The 18,550-nt window shown below is 41.1% G+C and overlaps 1 protein-coding gene across 2 annotated transcripts in view; it reads right to left on the bottom strand.

The window, feature by feature from the left end:
• Pafah1b1 (platelet activating factor acetylhydrolase 1b regulatory subunit 1) overlaps window positions 1–9,274 on the bottom strand; it is a 52,097-nt gene extending 42,823 nt beyond the window's left edge. The window contains exon 1 of one of the 2 annotated variants that reach the window (XM_052197895.1): window positions 8,896–9,274. The gene's annotated coding sequence lies outside the window, so the exon portion shown is untranslated. Of the gene's footprint in view, window positions 1–8,099; window positions 8,705–8,895 lie in introns of those variants that run through there. The other variant, XM_052197896.1, reaches the window with a different exon arrangement.
• Window positions 9,275–18,550: the final 9,276 nt, after the last annotated feature.

Below are 18,550 nucleotides of genomic sequence, written 5' to 3'. Positions count from 1 at the left end.
TAAACTGTATAATAAGGCAATTCTCTTATAAAAAAAAAATTGGGGACTAGAGAGATAGACGGTGACTCACAACCATCTCTAACTATAGTTCTAGGGGATCCTCTTCTGGCTTCTGTGGGTACCAGGCATGTATATTGTACATGCAGGGAAAACAGCCATATACATAAAATAAAAATCTAAAAGGAAGGGGTTAAAATACTACCAGGTATGGTGGAATACACCTATAATCCTAGCAAACTCCAAGAGGTTACTGAGTTAAGACAATGAATTTAAAGCCAGCTTGGGCTAAATAAAAAGACAAAAACAAAATCAGAGTCCTGGGCCAGTAAGATGGCCCAGTGAGCAAAGCTACTTGCTATCAACCTAAGAATCTCTGATTTCCACTCATACACTAAATCAACAAATAAATGTGGGCTGTTTTGTCATGTTTGTTGGTTGGTTAGTTGTTTTTTTCTAGACAGTGTTTCTTTGTGTAATAGCCCTGGCTGTCCTGGAACTTTTTTTTTTTTTTTTTGATTTGGTTTTTTTCGAGACAGGGTTTCTCTGTATAGCCCTGGCTGTCCTGGAACTCACTCTGTAGACCAGGCTGGCCTCGAACTCAGAAATCCGCCTGCCTCTGCCTCCCAGAGTGCTGGAATTACAGGCGTGTGCCACAACCGCCTGGCTGTCCTGGAACTCTTTGTAGACTAGGCTGACCTCCAACTCAGAGATCCACCTGCCTCCCAAATGCTGGGATTAAAGGCTACAAAACCACACTCAGCTGAGTCTCTATTTAAAAAAAAAAAAAAAAAAAAAAAAAAGAGATTGACTTATGCATACAAAACATTGGGCATGGTGACATACAACTTTAATCCTAGCACTCTGGAGACAGGAAGGCCGATCTTTATGAGTTCATGATCAGCTAGGTATACATAGCAAGGCCCTACTTCCAAAAAATAAAGAGAATTAAAAACAAACAAACAAACAAACAAACAAACAAAACACTAAGCTAGAGACACTGCTACAATAATAGAGCACTTTGCCTAGAATATTAGACGAAGGTTCCAGGTTCAATTCCCATATCAAAAAAAAAAAAAACAAAAAACAAAAAAAACAAAACAAAAAAAAAAAACCACAGCCATCTGTCATAAATGTCAATTATCTACAGTGTATAAGTCATAAAACTGTTTTACTATTATGTGCTTACCTACAAGAATGATGTGTGCATGTGGGACCATATGCCTTGGTGCACCTGCAGAAAACAGTGTGGAATGAGTCTATCCTTGTATATAGGTTCTGGGGATCCAACTCAAGTCAATAGGTTTGCACAGTAAATGCCTTTAATAGCTGAGCCACCTTGATGACCCCACACATAAGACTTTGCTTCAAAAGTTAAAATTTTTTGGCCTGGGGAGTACAGCTCAGTGTTAGAAACATATGATTTGCCTATACAAGGCCCTGGATTTTAAGCCAACACTTAAAAGTATTTTTAATTTTTAAATTTCCCAAGTTTTAAAGTTTCAATATTTTCAGCGAACTGTCAGAAAAATTCCTAGTCAGACTTAACTGCCAATTCTTGTCAATGTAAGAGCAAGTTACCAAAATGCATCCTTAATCTATCTAGTTAATGTATTCTATAAAAGTATGTGATCCTGTTCTTTGAAACATTAACCTTCTATAGAGGAACTAACCCCACCTGACTCTCATACCTTAACTCTAAAGAGATTTTTGTTATATTTACAAAGAACTTTAGGCCTCTATCTTATATTTGACCATGGAACCAGGTTATGCCTATGAGCTTGCTCTGCTGAGCCACACCCCTAGTCTTTTTTATCACATGTCACATAATTCTGCATTCAATCAAATGTAAAATATTTTTTAAAAAAGCTTCATTTTTTTTTTTCCCTTTGAGTCAGGCTTTGGCTGTGTAACCCTGGCTTCCTGGAACTTGCTCTGTAGACCAAGCTGGCCTTAAACTCAAATGAGATTGGCCTGCCTCTGCCTTCCAGTGCTGGAATTAAAAGCATATACAACCACCACTCACTAAGATATTTCTAAAACAATGTTAGGTATTGTCTAACAACCCCTACTCAAATGCTTAAGTTATGCCTGCAAAATATCCAATGCAAGAACAAAGTTAACAAATGCCAAATTAAACAATACAGGTAATAAATGCTACAGTCACCATCTTCAAAATTAAGATAAAAAGGGTTAAAGAAAGCAGAGAGCTGGAGAGATGGCTCAGGGTTAAGAGCACTGACTGCTCTTCCGAAGGTCCTGAGATCAAATCCCAGCAACCACATTGTGGCTCATAACCATCTGTAATGAGATCTGACGCCTTCTTCTGGAGTGTCTGAAGACAGCTACAGTATACTTACATGTAATAAATAAATAAATCTTTAAAAAAAGAAAGAAAGCAGAAAAACACAAGTTTACACATTTGATCTCATTCTCATCATGCGCTGCACTCTGCAAAGTGATGATGCAGCTGGGCAGTAGTGTCCCACACCTTTCACAGAGAAAGCTTGTCTTAAAAAACAAAACAAAACAAAACAAACAAAAAGGTGTCTTACTAGATACTGGCACCTTGATGTTTGACTTCCCAGCCTCCAGAACTTTTTCTTCAAGGCTTATTTTAAATAGAAGTAAAGAAACAAAACACTAACATCTGAGCTTGCTCAAAGTTAGTGCAATATGCCATCCAAAATGAAAGCATTTCAAATTATACCCCTGAATAGTGACTGTTTTGAAAGAGAATAAACAAACAAACAAAAAAAAAAACAAATTTAGGACTGGTAAGATAGTTTAGAGGAAAAGCTATTTACTGACAAGTTTTGAGTACCTGAGTTTAATCTCTGGAACCTAAATGGTATAAGGAGAACAGACCCTCAAAAGTTGTCCTCTCTGACTCCTGTAACTCATAATGTGGTATGCACTCCCACATCCACCACTAAATAAATAAAATGTAAATTGTTTAAATATTTAAGGAGAGCCTGTGAGAACTTTCGAATGTAAAAATGTTCACCTCTTAAACAACTGCTCTGTAGTTGTTTTGATTATATACCCCCTTAATATTTGTGCTTCTGGTATAAACATGTGAAAAATAAGTATTTTGTAAATGTTTTTCAAATGGAGTTAATCACTACAGAAAAGAACTATTTGACCATGTAAGCCAGCACCCAGGTGGCACTCCAGGTACTACTATCCAAGTGACTTCAGAAGAAGAAATTTGTGGAATTTTAGTTCTCTCATAAAAAAATTCTTATCTCTTAAAAGAGATAAGAAAAGTTGAAATGGGTACCAAATTCAGTAGTGACAAATTAGACAAATGTTTGACACAGCTTAATAATAATATTGAGAGAATACATCTGGAGAATCCCTGACAGATTAGTCCTGTTTTAACCAACAGTCACCAATTTTTAGAAAGAAGCAACCAAAATAGTAAATACTTATGATGACTGTTCCCAGTGAGTATATATAAAGCACAGATATCAATTAAAATCTGTAACTCCTGTGCCAATGACAAAACTTAATAGAAGTTAGTTATATTTAAGTGAATGTGCAAATTGTCATACCAAACCAGTAACATTGTTGAAACAATACAAGAAGACATCAGTGAAGTTAATCATCATGTTTACACAATAAGTTGTATATAACATCTTTCTTCTTTAAATGCACCCCCCCCCTTTGAGGTCGAAAGATAAGAGGGAGCTGGAGAGATGGCTCACATTTAAGAGCATTGACTGCTTTTTCAAAGGTCCTGAGATCAAATCCCAGCAACCACATTGTGGCTCACAACCGTCTGTAATGAGATCTGACACCCTCTTCTGGAGTGTCTAAAGACAACTACAGTGTACTTATATATAATAAATAAATCTAAAAAGAAAAGGAAAAAAAGATAGGTTAAAGGACAGCTAAGTTACATAGAATTTAAAACCTAGGCTATGTGAGACCCCATCTCAGAACAAAGAAAAGAAAATACACATTTCCCAAAATGACTTTTAAACTAGGACTCACTCTACAGCTAAGCATCTTTAAAATATAGGTAAATTTGCTTTTCTTTTCAGTTTCTCATTGTAAAAAAGCGATCAAGCCTAGTGGTGATGGCAGTGGCTCATACCTTTAACCCGAGTGCTCAAGAATTGAGGACTGTCAGATCTTTGAGTTCAGAGCCAGACTGACTGATCTTCAGAGTGAGTTCCAGGACAGACAGACAAGGCTACACAGAGAAACCCTGTCTCAGAAACAAAAGAAAACAAAAAACACCCCAAACCAACACAGGTTTTTCAAGTCAGGTTTTCTCTGTGTAGACCTGGCTATAGACCAGGTCGGCCGCAAATGCTGAAATCCACTTGCCTCTGCAACCCAACTGCTGGGATCAAAAGCTTAGTTTTATTTTAAATAAACTTATCAAGTAAAAAAGTAATAATTATATTGCACACGACAAAAACCAGTAGCAAATAATTTTCACTTCAAATGATTCTAAAGTATATAAAAATAGGCTACCAGTCATTACAAAATACATTTATAACAGAGACTTCTATTAGAAGCAATTAAAAATTCTGTTCAGGGCTAGTTCTGTGGTAGACAACACCCAAGAGGTAAGCCTAAGTTCCATCCCCAGCCCCAACCCCAGTCTCTTCACAGGACCACAAGCTAGTGCAGCCATACAACCAGCTTAGTTTGAAGCTAACTTAAGTTTTGGGCAAACAAAAAACCTTATATCACAGCTTTAGAACTGAACATTTGATCTCTATTGCATTTTGCTTTGAGCTTGTTTTTTATTTTTATTTAGTTTTTGTGGGTTTTTTTTTTGGGGGGGGAGGGACAAGGAAGAGGCCTGTTTTTGTTTGAGCCAGGTTGGACTGGATCTCACAGAGATCCACCTACCTCTCTGCCTCCTGAGTACTGGAATGGGCTCTAACACATGGGGCTGGCAATATGACTCAGAAAGTAAAGGTGTTTGCCTGCAAGCCTGTCAAACCTGAGTTTGATCTTTGAGACTCAGAGTGGAAGGAGTTACCCTAAATTTGAACTCTGACCTCCTCCACACAAAGAATTCACATACACTCATAAGTAACGTAAAATAGTAATAATAATATTAGTCTGTAGGGAGAGTTCAGTGGTTAAGGAGCATTTATTGTTCTCACAGAGAACCAGAGTTTAGGTCCCAGCAACCATCAACAGAACAACCACCTGGCTTCCCAGGATCCAACATGTGCACTTGTACTCACACTTATAACTAGCCACACACATTCATATAATCAAAATAATACAAAGTTCTACCTTAATAATGACATGGTCTACAATTACTATAGCTCACTTACTGAGACGACAATTTTGAATAATAATATGAACCATACACAAGCAAAATGGTCTCTTTTTTCCTACTTAAAATACAAGCATAAAGTCATTTACACCCAGGCACACCAGATATCCAGACAGCTTTGTATATAATCTGAGAGAGCAGCATTTACTTTTCTTTTTTTATCATTATGTATATAACTGTCAGTCAGAGGACAAATTGTGGGGCTTGGATCTGTCCACCATGTGGATACTGGGGATCAAGCTCATACTGATAAGCTTAGCAGCAAGTTTTAATTAAGCTGGGACCACCTCACCAGCCCCACTTTCCTTTTCTTAAATAAAACAGAAGTACAGAAGCATGAATGCTCTAAACTAGAAAACCAACAATTATAAAATACTGATTTTTTTTTCATTTGCAGAAACAAGTCCTTTCATAAGGATATTGATATTTCACTTGAATATTTTATACACAAAGTTATGTATATAACAGAGCTTAAAAATAGAACTCAAATACTACTAAAAGCAGTATAGTATGTTGGCATACACCCGCTTTGCAGCACTCAGGTGGCTTCTAAAGTAGAAAGAGGCAGAGGCCTGCTTAGGATACTAAGGAGTGAGAATTAAGCCAGTCAAGGAGAAGTCTGTCACTATCAAGAGCTCAAGGTCAGGACCAGCACCACAGCTAATTCAAGGCCAGCCTGGGCTACATACAATAAGACTCCATCTCAAAAGGAACAAGAGAGCTGGTGAAGTGGCTCAGTGGATATAGATGTTTGCCACTAAATCTGACTTGACTGAGTCCAATCTACAGGACCTACATGGTGGCAGGAAAGCTGTAATCCCATAAATTGATGCACATAAATACATATAAATGAACAAGTGAAAAAAGAAATTCAAGCAGACTTCATTAAGACTTTTGTAAATATGGGATTGTGATTTTTATTTTAAAACCAATTCCTTCAAATTATTCAGAGGCATACCAAGAAATGAAAACAATTTGCACTCTCCATCAAATTATCAGTAGGTTCCTGGGTGGCAGTGGGTTGGGGTGGAGGCTCGCCACTCTTAACTAGGAATAGTAGGGCTAAGGATATTTAAGACAATAGAATAATGTACTCATCCACAACCTTTCTATTTTCTAACTACATGAAAAATAGCAAAAAAAAATTTGTAAAAATACAAAGTTACAATACTCATAAGGTTCATCAGAATTACATTATCATATTTACAATTCTTTACAAGACACCAACGTGAGCTACTATCACAGTAAGTCCTATGCAAGAAGCAACATAAGAGAAAAGGTCTATTTAAAGAGCTCTTAATACAAAATAACCACTGTTTATTTTCTCATCTTTGATGTTCATCAAGAAACTAGAAAAAAAATCATTTTACTGAAAATGAGTATTCTTAACTAGATTTTTTTCACTATACCATGCTTTTTGTTGCCAAATATCCCTAGCACTCATTAGGCTAGAATAATTAAAAAACATTAAGCCAGAGCATATATGTGGATTTTATACACACACACACACACACACACACACACGTGGACAGTGAGTACTTGTTTCAGAGCAAGGATGCTTCCTTTATTCCAATTACTCAATGTCCTTCTTGAAGGAAAAAAAAAGGTAGAAAAGCTGAGATTTTAAGATCCACTCTTGAGAAATGCCTTTATTGTAGCTACAATTAATATTGAATAACCTTACAATCATTAAGGATGAAAAAAATCCGGTGAAAGGGCAACTGAGCATTTCACAGCTTTTGCTGGCACACCCTTACTCCACCCAGTCCTCTCCGCTCAATGGCTGTTCCCAGCAGCCACAAATATTAGCCCATTTTTAAGGGGGTGGGATGATGTACCAAAACAGGGTATGCTCGGTCAAAACCAACAAATGCAAAAATATTTTGTGAAAAATTGGCTTCCTTTCTGACTCTTAAAATTATATATACCAGCTTTAAATTTATTACAGAAAATTCTTCCCTCTGAAGTCAAACAATGATCTTTTAAATGGACCGTGAAAGAATAAATTACCCTAAAAACATATTCTGCCTTAATAAAAACCGCAATTTGTAACTGCCAATTATTTGCACAACTACATCCTGAAAGACCCATATTAGAAATAAAAGCTTGCTAAAGCCTTAAAAAAACCAAACCAATTTTTAAAGTTAAAGCTTTTAATGTAAATTCAACATCGTATTACTAGCATACCCAACTAAAAATATTCCTGATTAAGGGATTGAATCCTGCAGCAATCAAGCGCTACTGCAGGGGGAAACACAGCAAACACTGCTGTAGCAAAATGAAGAGGGAAGACAATATTACTGGTATGAGGCCCAAACAAAGTCTTTCCACTATCCCACCCCCCAGAAAAAAAATTCACACAAAACAAGCCAACCCAACCAAAAGAGAATTGCTAACATGACCTTTCTGTTACTGGTTGTGAATCTTTAGGAGGGTGTGTTTGAAACTAAAGGTATGAAAAGCAGTAATAATTTTATTTTCTCCCAATTGTCTCTTTAAGGAGGGGGTATTCTTGACATAACATCGCCCATTGAGAATGAGACCACAAATCTGGTACTCTTCTTCAAAGGCACAATTTCCTAACCAAAAATACTGATAGGATTACACCCAAACCCAACCTCGACAGAAAATTTCCTGCGCTCCTCCCAAGGAGTTTCTTGCTAAGTCACTGGGAAAAACAGGCAGGATAACAAATAAAGACAGGCACATTGCTTTCTCCTATCTCAAGACAGTAAAAATCTCTCCTCTTGGGAGTCAAAATAAGCCCACCGTCTCAAAACCATTTTCTCACCTGGGAGGCTAGAGAGAGTAAATAATCACGGCGTTTCCTAATGGAGTGGAGATGGTTTGAAGGGAATGGTAGAGAACCTGGGGGCTCAGTGTTAGCAACGTCAAAAGACAACTCCCGTGTCAGGAGTCAGTAGCAGAAAGGAAAATCCTGCCCGATTCGGTGGGTGGATGCTGCAGATCTTTACTGAGTGCAGCGGCTGGACCACCACCGCACCGGGGGGCCGAGGGCCTGCGCGACGGGCCATCCTCCCCAGGTCGACCCCCAACCTAAGGACAGGTGGAGAACCGGACGCCTAGAAGGCCTGGTAGCAGCTGGAGCCCCGGCGGCGAGTCGCCAGCCGCGGAGGGGTGGGGACTGCGGGTTCGCTTCCGCGGCCCAGGAGAGCTAAGCCCTTTCCCCAAGATCACAGAGCGACCTGCTATCCACGCCCTTCCCACCCAAGAATACTTTTCCTGCTAAGTCACGGCGGCAGGAGGGCGATGCCGCCCGAGAGGCCACGGCTTGAAGCCTCGGCGGCCCGAGTAGCCCGCTGCCAGGGTCGGAGAACCGGAGCCAGGGCAGCGCCCTCCCAGGCCAGGGCCCCCTCCTCGGTGCCTCTCACTCAACGGCCGTCGCGGCCGCCATTTTGAGAGCGAGGAGAGGAGAAGAAGAAGGAGGAGGCAGCGGCGGCAGGGGGAGGGGAGAATGGGAGGGAGGGGACCGGCGCAGCCACATCGTCAGGCCGCCGGCCCGGCCCGCAGCCGCCCGAGCGCGATGGAAGAGACAGAGGGGAGGGCGCAGAGCGTCGCCGCCTTACCGGAGCGCTGCACCACCGCCTCCGCAGGGCCTCTTCCGTCCTTCACTCCCATCCACCAGCGGGGGAGGGGGAGGGAGAGGGAAGGGAGGAAGGAGGGAGGGAGGGAGGGAGGGGGAGGATGGCGCGCTGGGCCCGGTCCCGGGGAGGGGGAGGGGAGGGCCGCGGGCGGGCTCCTCAGCCGTTCCGGGGCTCGAGCCCTAGCCCAGCGTTCGCGCGTCCTCTCGCTCGCGCCTGAGCGCTTCCCTCCGGCTCCTCCTCGCTCCCTGGACTCTCGGGTCGCTGCTCGTTCGCTCCCTCACTCGCTATCTCGGCCGCCGGACTCCGCCGCCGCCCCGCCGCTCCAGCTCCGTCTGTCACAGGAGCTGCCCCAACGCCCTGACGTCACCGCGCCGCCGCCGCCCCAGACCCGCCAGGAAGAGGGGAGGGGAGCTGAAGGGCCCGCGGCGCATGCGCGGGTCGTCCGGGCCTGGGCCGGGGCCTGGGCCGCGCGCCCTTCTGCAGGGTGAGCTGTACCGTGAGCCGCTGTGCGAGCTTGCAACCGGTCCCCGGCTTTTCTCGCTCCTCTGCTCCCAGTTCCCTTGGGAAGAGCCCCTTTTGCTCTAGACCCTCGTCTGACTGCTGGCGCCCATCACGACTCTAGCTCTGCTTCAGCGGTCACTGCTCGGTCCCGGCGGACCGCGGGTACCGGTGCACTGGCATCTCGGCCCCTGCAGGATAGAGCAGGAGCCAAGCCAGGACGTTTCCTTTCTGCCTTAGCCTGTGAGCTTATTCCCCACCCCCCACATACCCACCCAAAAGGACCAAAGTAAATTGGGCTTAGGCCGAAGAGCTGTTGAGGTTAAAAGGCAGATGGACTGCCTTGTGTTCCTTTCTGGTACAGATTTTTAATCGGAAGGAATCGCCCGTAGATGTGATTCAGCTATTCTTTTCCTTAGTCACACGTATACATCAGAGATTCTGGAAACTGACGTCCACAGAAAGACCTAGAACTTTATTCTCTTCAAGACATGCCCGTGTCTTATTATATTATTAATTGTATATTGATGACAAGGCTGGAGGATTTCTTGTCAATTTATTCCACAAAGAGACACTTGATTTTTGAAAGGGTAGGGTCGGGGCTCTGAATAATTCAATATAGGATATTTACGTATTGAATGAGATTACTTCATTATCCACTTGTGTTTTCCAGCGCTCAGGCTTAACTGATTTTGTTACTTCCCTTTATGAAGGTAAATATTGCACAAGGCGCTTGGGAAGCGGCAGAGTTAATGTCTCCAGTATGAATCCTGGTGTCACCACTGGCTGGGAATGTGACCTTGACTAAATTATCATATCTCTTGTTGCCCTCAGTATCAGTATAAAATAAACCTAGTAGCCAAATAAAGTGGCACAGAGCCAAACTACTCAGGAGGCAGGAGACTAGCAGGAGCTAGGTCTCTGCAAGCCTCAGAAGCATCCTTTAAACAAAAATTATGATAGTAATAAACAAGCTAGGGTATCTCACATCTGTAATCCTAACACTGAGGAGACAAAGGCAGGAGGCTTGCCACAAGTTTGAGGCCAGTATGGTGTACATAGTAAGACCCTATCTTAAAACAATGATTTAAAGCTGGGCATGGTGTTTTAATATCAGCTCTGTAGAGGCGGAAACAGGTGGATCTCTCCAAGTTCAAGAGCTTTCTCTACCCAGTGAATTCCAGGACAAACAACTACACAGAGAAACCGTATCTCAAAAAATAAATAGGCAAGCACATCTTGGGCAGAAGCACATATCTGTTATTCCAACATGGGGAGGCTGAAGAATGACAAGTTCAAGGGCTACCTGGGAAACTCAAATGTTTGAACATTTATCATTTTTAAAAGGGTGAAGATGCAGCTCAGTAGTAGAGTACTTGCTAAGAGAAAGAAAACACGTATTAGAACAGACTTCTCTGTGAGGCTACTGTGAGATTAGATGTTGCATGGTTTAATGCATCCTTCAGTAGTAAGCTTTCATACTTAACTCATGCAGCCATTACTGTCTAGTAGCAAAGCCAGTCTCTTTGTACTGCAATAGGTTATCTTTATACTTAGAATTTTTTTGAAAAAACATAAGCCAATGACCTGAAGGGATTAGGTTTTTTTTTTCCTTATCAACACAAGAAATTAAATCAAATAATCTTTAAAATGTTATATCCAGAGTTTCAGTTTTTGGATTCTGTAGTCAAAAATATGGACAGGATGAGACAGAGACTTGGTTTTATTACTTATATCCAAAATCAGCCAAGAAACATTCAATAAATTAGAGTATCCTTTATTCTAAGAATTCACCCACCTTTCATTTTTTATCTTTTAAAATATTTAATATTGCCTGGTATCTTGCTTAATATTTAATCAGATAAGTGAATTACTTCTTTGTTTTTTCTTTTTAATGAATGCTCTAAAAGTCAACAAAATTGCTTGGAAGCACATTGATAAACAGCAATTTAAATCAGCCGGGTGTGGTGGCACAAGTCTGTAATCCCAGCACTTGGGAGGCAGAGGCAGGCAGATTTCTGAGTTCGAGGACAGCCTGGTCTACAGAGTGAGTTCCAGGACAGCCAGGACTACACAGAGAAACCCTGACTCAAAAAAAAAAAAAAAAAACAATTTAATACAAATAGGTAGCCTTAACTCCTATAAACCTTGAGATCACATGTTTTTATGTATAGAAAAATATAAGACCTATATTGTATAATTATGTACTAAAATAAGTAAAGATGCTATTTTTATAGCAATCCTTCCAAAATCCTTTTGGGGGAAGATATAACGTTTTTCTCCTTAGATTATAATTTTTCTGAACAGATTATATGCTTAAATTGACATGAAGCAGGTGTGTTACAGTTCTGTGCCTTTTCAGTTAGTTGCTAGCACTGTATATCCACTTTGACATAAACTTGTCTACAAAAATGGAAAATTAAGATATCTGTGTCATCAATCATAATTCATAAGGACTTATGTAGAACCTGGGTGTACTCAGGAATAGTGTTGTGGAAAATATAAACATTCCATTTTTTTCTAAGTACAATCTAACAATCCCTCCATTCATTTGAATTACAAATCTTTATTTTTCCAGTAGACATTTTCAAAATGGAAACATTTGTTTCAATTGCTGCAGCAAAATTAGTGTTACTTCAAACAGTCCTGTAAATAAGCTGACTGGAAGAAACACTCCAAAAATATTGCTACTGGGAAGAGAACAAAATGTCTTCTAAAAGTATGGCCAAAGGAAAAATTGTTTACAAAGGGTAAAAATGTTAAAACTTTGTTCTGAGGAGCTAGGGGTATTGCTCTGTAGGCAAAGTGCTTGCTCCTCAAACATCAAGACCTGAGTTTGATGCCCAGCACCCTGGTAAAAGTCAAGTAAGATGCCAACCACCACACATGTGTACAAGCAAACTCCCACATATGAACGTGAACACACAAAAGAAAAATCACTCATAAAAAAAAAGAAAAAAAAAAACCTGCCAGGCAGTGGTGGTGCACACCTTTAATCCCAGCACGGAGAGGCAGAGGCAGGTAGACTTCAGAGTTTGAAGCCAGCCTGGTCTACAGAGTAAGTTCCAGGACAGCTAGGGCTACATAGAGAAACCCTGTCTTTCAAAAAAAAAAAATAAATAAATAAAAATAAAAATAATTTTAAAAAACTTTATTTTGAGAGTTCAACTGGCCTCTGTAGGCCATTTTCCTTCCTATAAAGGAAAATGTCCAATGTCATGTGTGAAAAATAATAGGAAAAAAAAAACTAACAAATGGTAAGGACGCTTATGGGAATGCAAGTTGTGTTAGTTAAAGTCCATCCAGGAGAGAGCCATGACCCACTGACCAGGGGCTGACTCTAGGAGATCTTCACCCATTAACCTGGGTACTTGAGATTCCACAAGGCATAGACATGTCAGGGTGGGCAGACATGTCAGGGTGGGCAGACATGTCAGGGTGGGCAGATCCACCTAGACCAGCCATTCTTCTCAGCATCGTGACATCCACATGTGTCATGAACTTTGGGAGGACATAAAAGCAAATGAAAGGGAATCCACAGAGCCAAACTCTCAGCTTAGTGGAATAAGGAGGACCCAGAGGGAACACTTACAATCTAAAAACCTTTAAATAGGCATGAAATATACATAGAAAAAAATATGGGGGGGGGGGGAAGGGTCAGTAGGTAAAAGCATTTGAGGAGACAACCGGGATTTTATCATCCAGATCCACTGATAAATGAGAAAACTGAATTCAACAAGTTGTCCTATGACTTACATGAACATTCTGTAACATACCCATGTTCACACAATAATGATAAAGGAAATTTAAATAATATGAACAACACAAAAAGATGTGTGGGGTGCAATAGGATGTCACTGCATAGATGGAGCACAGGGTAAACTACGTCTCCTTTTTCTTCACGCCTGTGATGTGTACTGAGTGGATAAAGGGTTATTTGGAGAAGTTAAAGAAGTCTTTGTGAAAGAAGTGGTTTTTAAATAGAATTTTGGTACTCATTTTGGCAACACATATATGAAAATTGAAACGATATAGAAAAAATTTGTGTGGTCCCTGTGCGACAATGACATACAAGCTGACAAACCACTTCATACTTTAAAATAATTAAAATGAAATCAATTTCTGAAAATGGTCAAGGAGGAGCTGGGGTTTAGTTGATAAAAATGCTTGTCTAGAATGCTGGAAGCCCTAGGGTCAATCCCCAGTCTCAAGTAGTGCTTGCCAACAGAATCAAAGCCCTCGGGAGGTAGAAGTAGGAGAATCATGAGTTAAAGGGCACCCTAAACTTCAGGAGACCCTGTTTCAAAACAGCAAACAAACAAAAAATAAAGAACATGCTCATTTTGACCCTGCCTTTTGATTTTAAGAAAATTTTAAAAATCCTGTTGTGGGCTGGAGAGTTGGCTCCACAGTTAAAAGCACTTGCTCTTGCAGAGGACCCAGGTTTGATTCCCAGCACCCACACAGAGACTCACAACCCTCACAGATGCCCTCTTCTGGCCTCTTGGGCACCAGGCATACATACACTGCACAAATAAACATACAGGTACAAAAAAAAAAAAAACCTTTCTAAACAAATCACGTGTGTAATAGTGTTCTCTCACCTCTTATTAAGAACAAATTCCAAATAGATTTACTACTAGACAGTTCTGTTATGAAGCTTCACCTAGCAGGTTTAACAGTTACAGAGTCGTAGCAGATTTTGTGTCATCTCTGCTTGCACGCATTTCCTCTCCACGTTATTTTACACGTGAAATGTATTCGTTTATGTACTAGTAATTTAGTGTGTCATTTTAAGACAAAAGCAGCCTATTTGTTTATTTGTCTAGGATAAGAGCTCACTAGGTAGCCCAAAAACTAGCCCTAAACTCACGCAATTCTCCTACCTCAGACTCCCTCCTGAGTGCTAGAATTTTTATTAGATATTTGCTTTATTTACATTTCAAATGGTATCCTCTTTCCAAGTTACCCCTCCAAAAACCTATCTCATCCCCCCCCCCTCAATTTCCTGACTTGCATTCCCCTATTCTGGGGAATGGAGCCTTCCCAGGACCAATGGCCTCTCTCCTCTCCTTGATATTTGGTCATCTTCTGCTACATATGTAGCTGGAGCCATGGGTCTCTCCATGTGTAGTCTTTGGTTGGTGGTTTAGTCCCTGGGAGCTCTGGGGGGTACTGGTTGGTACATATTTTTGTTCCTCCTGCAGGGCCAAGTGCTAGAATTTAAAGATATTTGTCATCACACCTGTTGTCTCTTAAAAAATAAATAAAATAAAAAATAAATAAAACAAACCAGGCAGTGGTGATGCACATCTTTAATTCTTGCACTTGGGAGGCAGAGACAGGTGGATCTCTGTTGAGTCTGAGGCCAGCTTGGTCTATAGAGTGAGTTCCAGGACAGTCAAGACAGACAGAGAAACACTGTCTCAAAAGACAAAACAAACAAAAATTAATGAAAATAATCCTACCATTATAATATCTAAAAGGTTAATAATAATTCCTAAAGGAAAATTGCATTGCCCTTTGTTCTTTGTCCTGCTGAAGGCATGGAGTGATTAGAACTTGTAGATGATTGGGGCAAGCAATGCAGTTAAGCAGTCTTGCATGACAGAACTACCCTGGAATATTTAAGAATTGATGACTATCTTTTTTCCTGGGTATATTTAAAAATTCATATAGTTTGCCCAGGCATGATGCACATGCCTTCAATCCCAGCACTCATGAGGTAGAAGCAGGTGAATCTCTGTGAGTTTGAGGCCAGCATGCTCTACATAGTGATTTCCAAAACAGCCAGGGCCATGCAGAGAGACCTTAACTCAAGAAACAAAACAAAACAAAAATTAGTACCGTTGGACCGGATTGGTATCATGAGTCTGTAGTGCTAGCTGCACCCCTAGTCCTTGTCTTGAGTTAATTTTTATGTACTAATTTTGACACAGGAAAATTGCATATGGTCAAAATCATGACCATAAAAAAACAGTAACAGAAAAAAAATGTTTAAAGACATTAAAATTACCCCTGGTGATGAATAAAACTTTTTATTAGAAAGAGACTGATAAAAAAAAAAGTGCTTACCCAGCATGTGCAAAGAACTATGTTCAATATCCCAGCACCCGTAAATCAAGCATGATGACACAGGCCTATCATCCTAGTACTCAAGAAATGGAGACAGGCTGGGCAGTGGTGGCGCATGCCTTTAATCTCAGCACTTGGGAGACAGAGACAGGAGAATTTCTGAGTTCTAGGCCAGCCTGGTTTACAGAGTGAGTTCCAGGACAGCCAGGACTACACAGAGAAACCCTGTCTCGAAAAATCAAAAAAAAAAAAAAAAAAAAAAAAAAAATGGAGACAGGAGGAGGATCAGAAGTTCAAAGCCATCTCCCCTACAGCCATACAGCAAGAGTTGGCGACCAGCCTAGGCTGTATGGACTCTTGTCTCTGAGACAAAAATAAAGGAAAAAAAAGCAAACAGAAATCTTAAAACAAAACAAAATGTTACTGAGACAAAAATAGAAAAAGATTGGAAAGAGTAACTCTACTAATAGAAATTTATCCCCAGGCAGTGGTGGTGCATGCCTTTAATCCCAGCATTTGGGAGGCAGAGGCAGGCGGATTTTTGATTTCTAGGCCAGCTTGGTCTACAGAGTAAGTTCCAGGACAGCTGGGACTATACAGAGAAACCCTGTCTCAAAAACAAGCAAACAAAAATTTATCAAAAATTAGATTGAAGACTTTGCTTTGATAAATATACTTCCCCTAAATATTCATCAACCTAAATGAATCTGTCTTGATTTTGTTATTGGTGGTGATGGTGGTTTCTTTTTCTGGTTTTTGAAACAGGGTTTCTATGTGTAGCTCTAGCTATCTTAGAATGGGCTCTGTAGACTACACTGGCCTCAAACTTAAGAGATTAGCCTACCTCTGCCTCGCAAGTGCAGAAATTATAGGCATGTACTGCTACCCCCTGGCAACACTTTGATTTTCACTTGTAGCCTTGGTCTGAGATTGCGCAGTGTGCATAGGCGATTGTCTCTGAGCTCAAGTTCCAGAACACATGTGAAGATGGAGTAAGAGAAACAACTCTACAAAGTTGTTCTCCCCATTCCGCCCAGAACTTCCCCCACCATACACACATACAAACAACAATAATAAATAAGCAAAGTTGGAGATGCACTTCAGTACTTACCTAGGATTGTAAGGCCAAGTATTCCGTCCCTACCTCTTCCTTGCACACACACACCCATATGCATACACACATACAGAAACACTGAATCCTTTTTAATAGGCAAAAGCCAAGACCGTCTACTAAATGCATACTACTTCCCAATAGTAAAATAATATGAACCACATTTTTATAGTCTGTGGCAGCCAAATCAAAAACAGGAAAAGTCAAACAGTATGGTTGGGTAAGCCTGCTCTACCAACAAAACCAAAGTGAGGTTGGCTTGAGCAGCTGAGATAGAAAGATCATGAAGTCAAAGCCAGGTTAGGAGATACAGTAAGGCCCTGTCTCAAAAAAGGTGGATTTCCTCTGTTAGCATCAGTATTGTTTTGTTTTTGAGACAAGAGTCTCAATAGCTGGGGCTATAAAGCTCACTGATACAGGGTTTGCCTACCATGTGCAAGGCCCTACTTTTAACTCTCATTTCTCCTCATCCACTTAGCCTCCCAAACAATGTATTCAGCCTGAGATTACATTTTATGTTTCTTTGGTATCAGTTTTGGAAACCTGGCATATATTTTACCTTATTGCACATCTGAGCCTGCACTAAGCATGTTCTAAATGCCTAAAAGCCATATATAGCTAGTTGCTACCGTAGCAAACAATATAGATTTGGAAGAGAAGAAATCTACCCAGGTAGGGAACAGGGTCTCAGCAGCAGGATAGTTATAAACGTGGGTCTTGAATTTGTGGAAGGAGACATGTCATCAGTGTAGCTCAAAGGGGAGCAGAGGGTCAGGGAAGAGATAGCTGGAGGTTGGGAGAGGACACCAGGGAGAAAAACACATGAGCCCTGAGACTAAAAAGACAATCTGTGAGGTTTTGAACAACTTGCCAGCTGAGTCTGCCCCCATACACTACAAAACTGCCGTTGGTTATCCATGAGTGTAGTAATAAATCAATGACCTCCATCTTCTGGAGAGAGCTTTCCTGGTTCCCTTCAATAGTCTGTCTTTTCCTCCTCTAAACTCTCCCTATTGTTTGTCCTCCCCAACTTGACTGTACAGAAGAAGTAAGGCTCAGATTCCAGGTTTCCATAACGATCGTATCAAAACTCACTAAGTCTGGAGCTGGAAAGATGGCTCAGGGTTAAGAACACAGGCTAGCTCTTACTCTCTTTCTCTCTCTCTCTTGCCCCCTTGCTCCCTCCCCTCTCTCCACGTGGTCATGGCAGGCCTCTACTTCTCTACTCTCCCCTTCTCTCTGCCTTTCTCTGCCTCTGCTACCCCCTTAATGCCACTCCCCATGCCCTAAATAAACTCTATTCTAGACGAAGAAGAAGAAGAAGAGGAGGAGGAGGAGGAGGAGGAGGAGGAGGAGGAGGAGGAGGAGGAGGAGGAGGAGGAGGAAGAAGAAGAAGAAGAAGAAGAAGAAGAAGAAGAAGAAGAAGAAGAAGAAGAAGAAGAAGAAGAAGAAGAAGAAGAAGAAGAAGAAGACAGGCTAATTGAGCTAGGCATAGTGGCTCATGCCTTTAATCCCAGCACTCTGAAGACACAGGCCAGCAGATCTTTGTGAATTCAAGGCCAGCCTGGTCTTCAGAGAGAGTTCCAGGACAGCAGGACAGTCAGGGCTCTGTTACAGGGAGAAACTGTGTCTTAAAAAAAAGCAAACAAGCAAACAGAAAAACTAGAACATAGGTCCTACTCTTCCAGAGGATCTATGTTCTATTCCTACATGACTGCTCACAACTATCTATAACTCAATATGACACACTCTGCTGGCCTTCCCCTGCACCAGACCCACACATGGTACACTGACACACATCTGTAGAGGGCAAAAAGTACTTGTATACACAGATAAGCACTGGAAAAGCCAAGAAAGATAAACTCACCAGCATCCTTCAAAGGAAAGAGATATTTAATTTGTCCTCCTCCTAGAATGCTGGGTATGGATGTGCTTTAAAACCTAGTGATCCAC

The sequence above is a fragment of the Apodemus sylvaticus genome, chromosome 10, assembly GCF_947179515.1.
Source record: "Apodemus sylvaticus chromosome 10, mApoSyl1.1, whole genome shotgun sequence".
NCBI classification, from domain to species: domain Eukaryota; kingdom Metazoa; phylum Chordata; class Mammalia; order Rodentia; family Muridae; genus Apodemus; species Apodemus sylvaticus.
The sequence above is the reverse complement of the archived record's forward strand: the minus strand, read 5'-3'. Positions and strand labels throughout refer to the sequence as shown.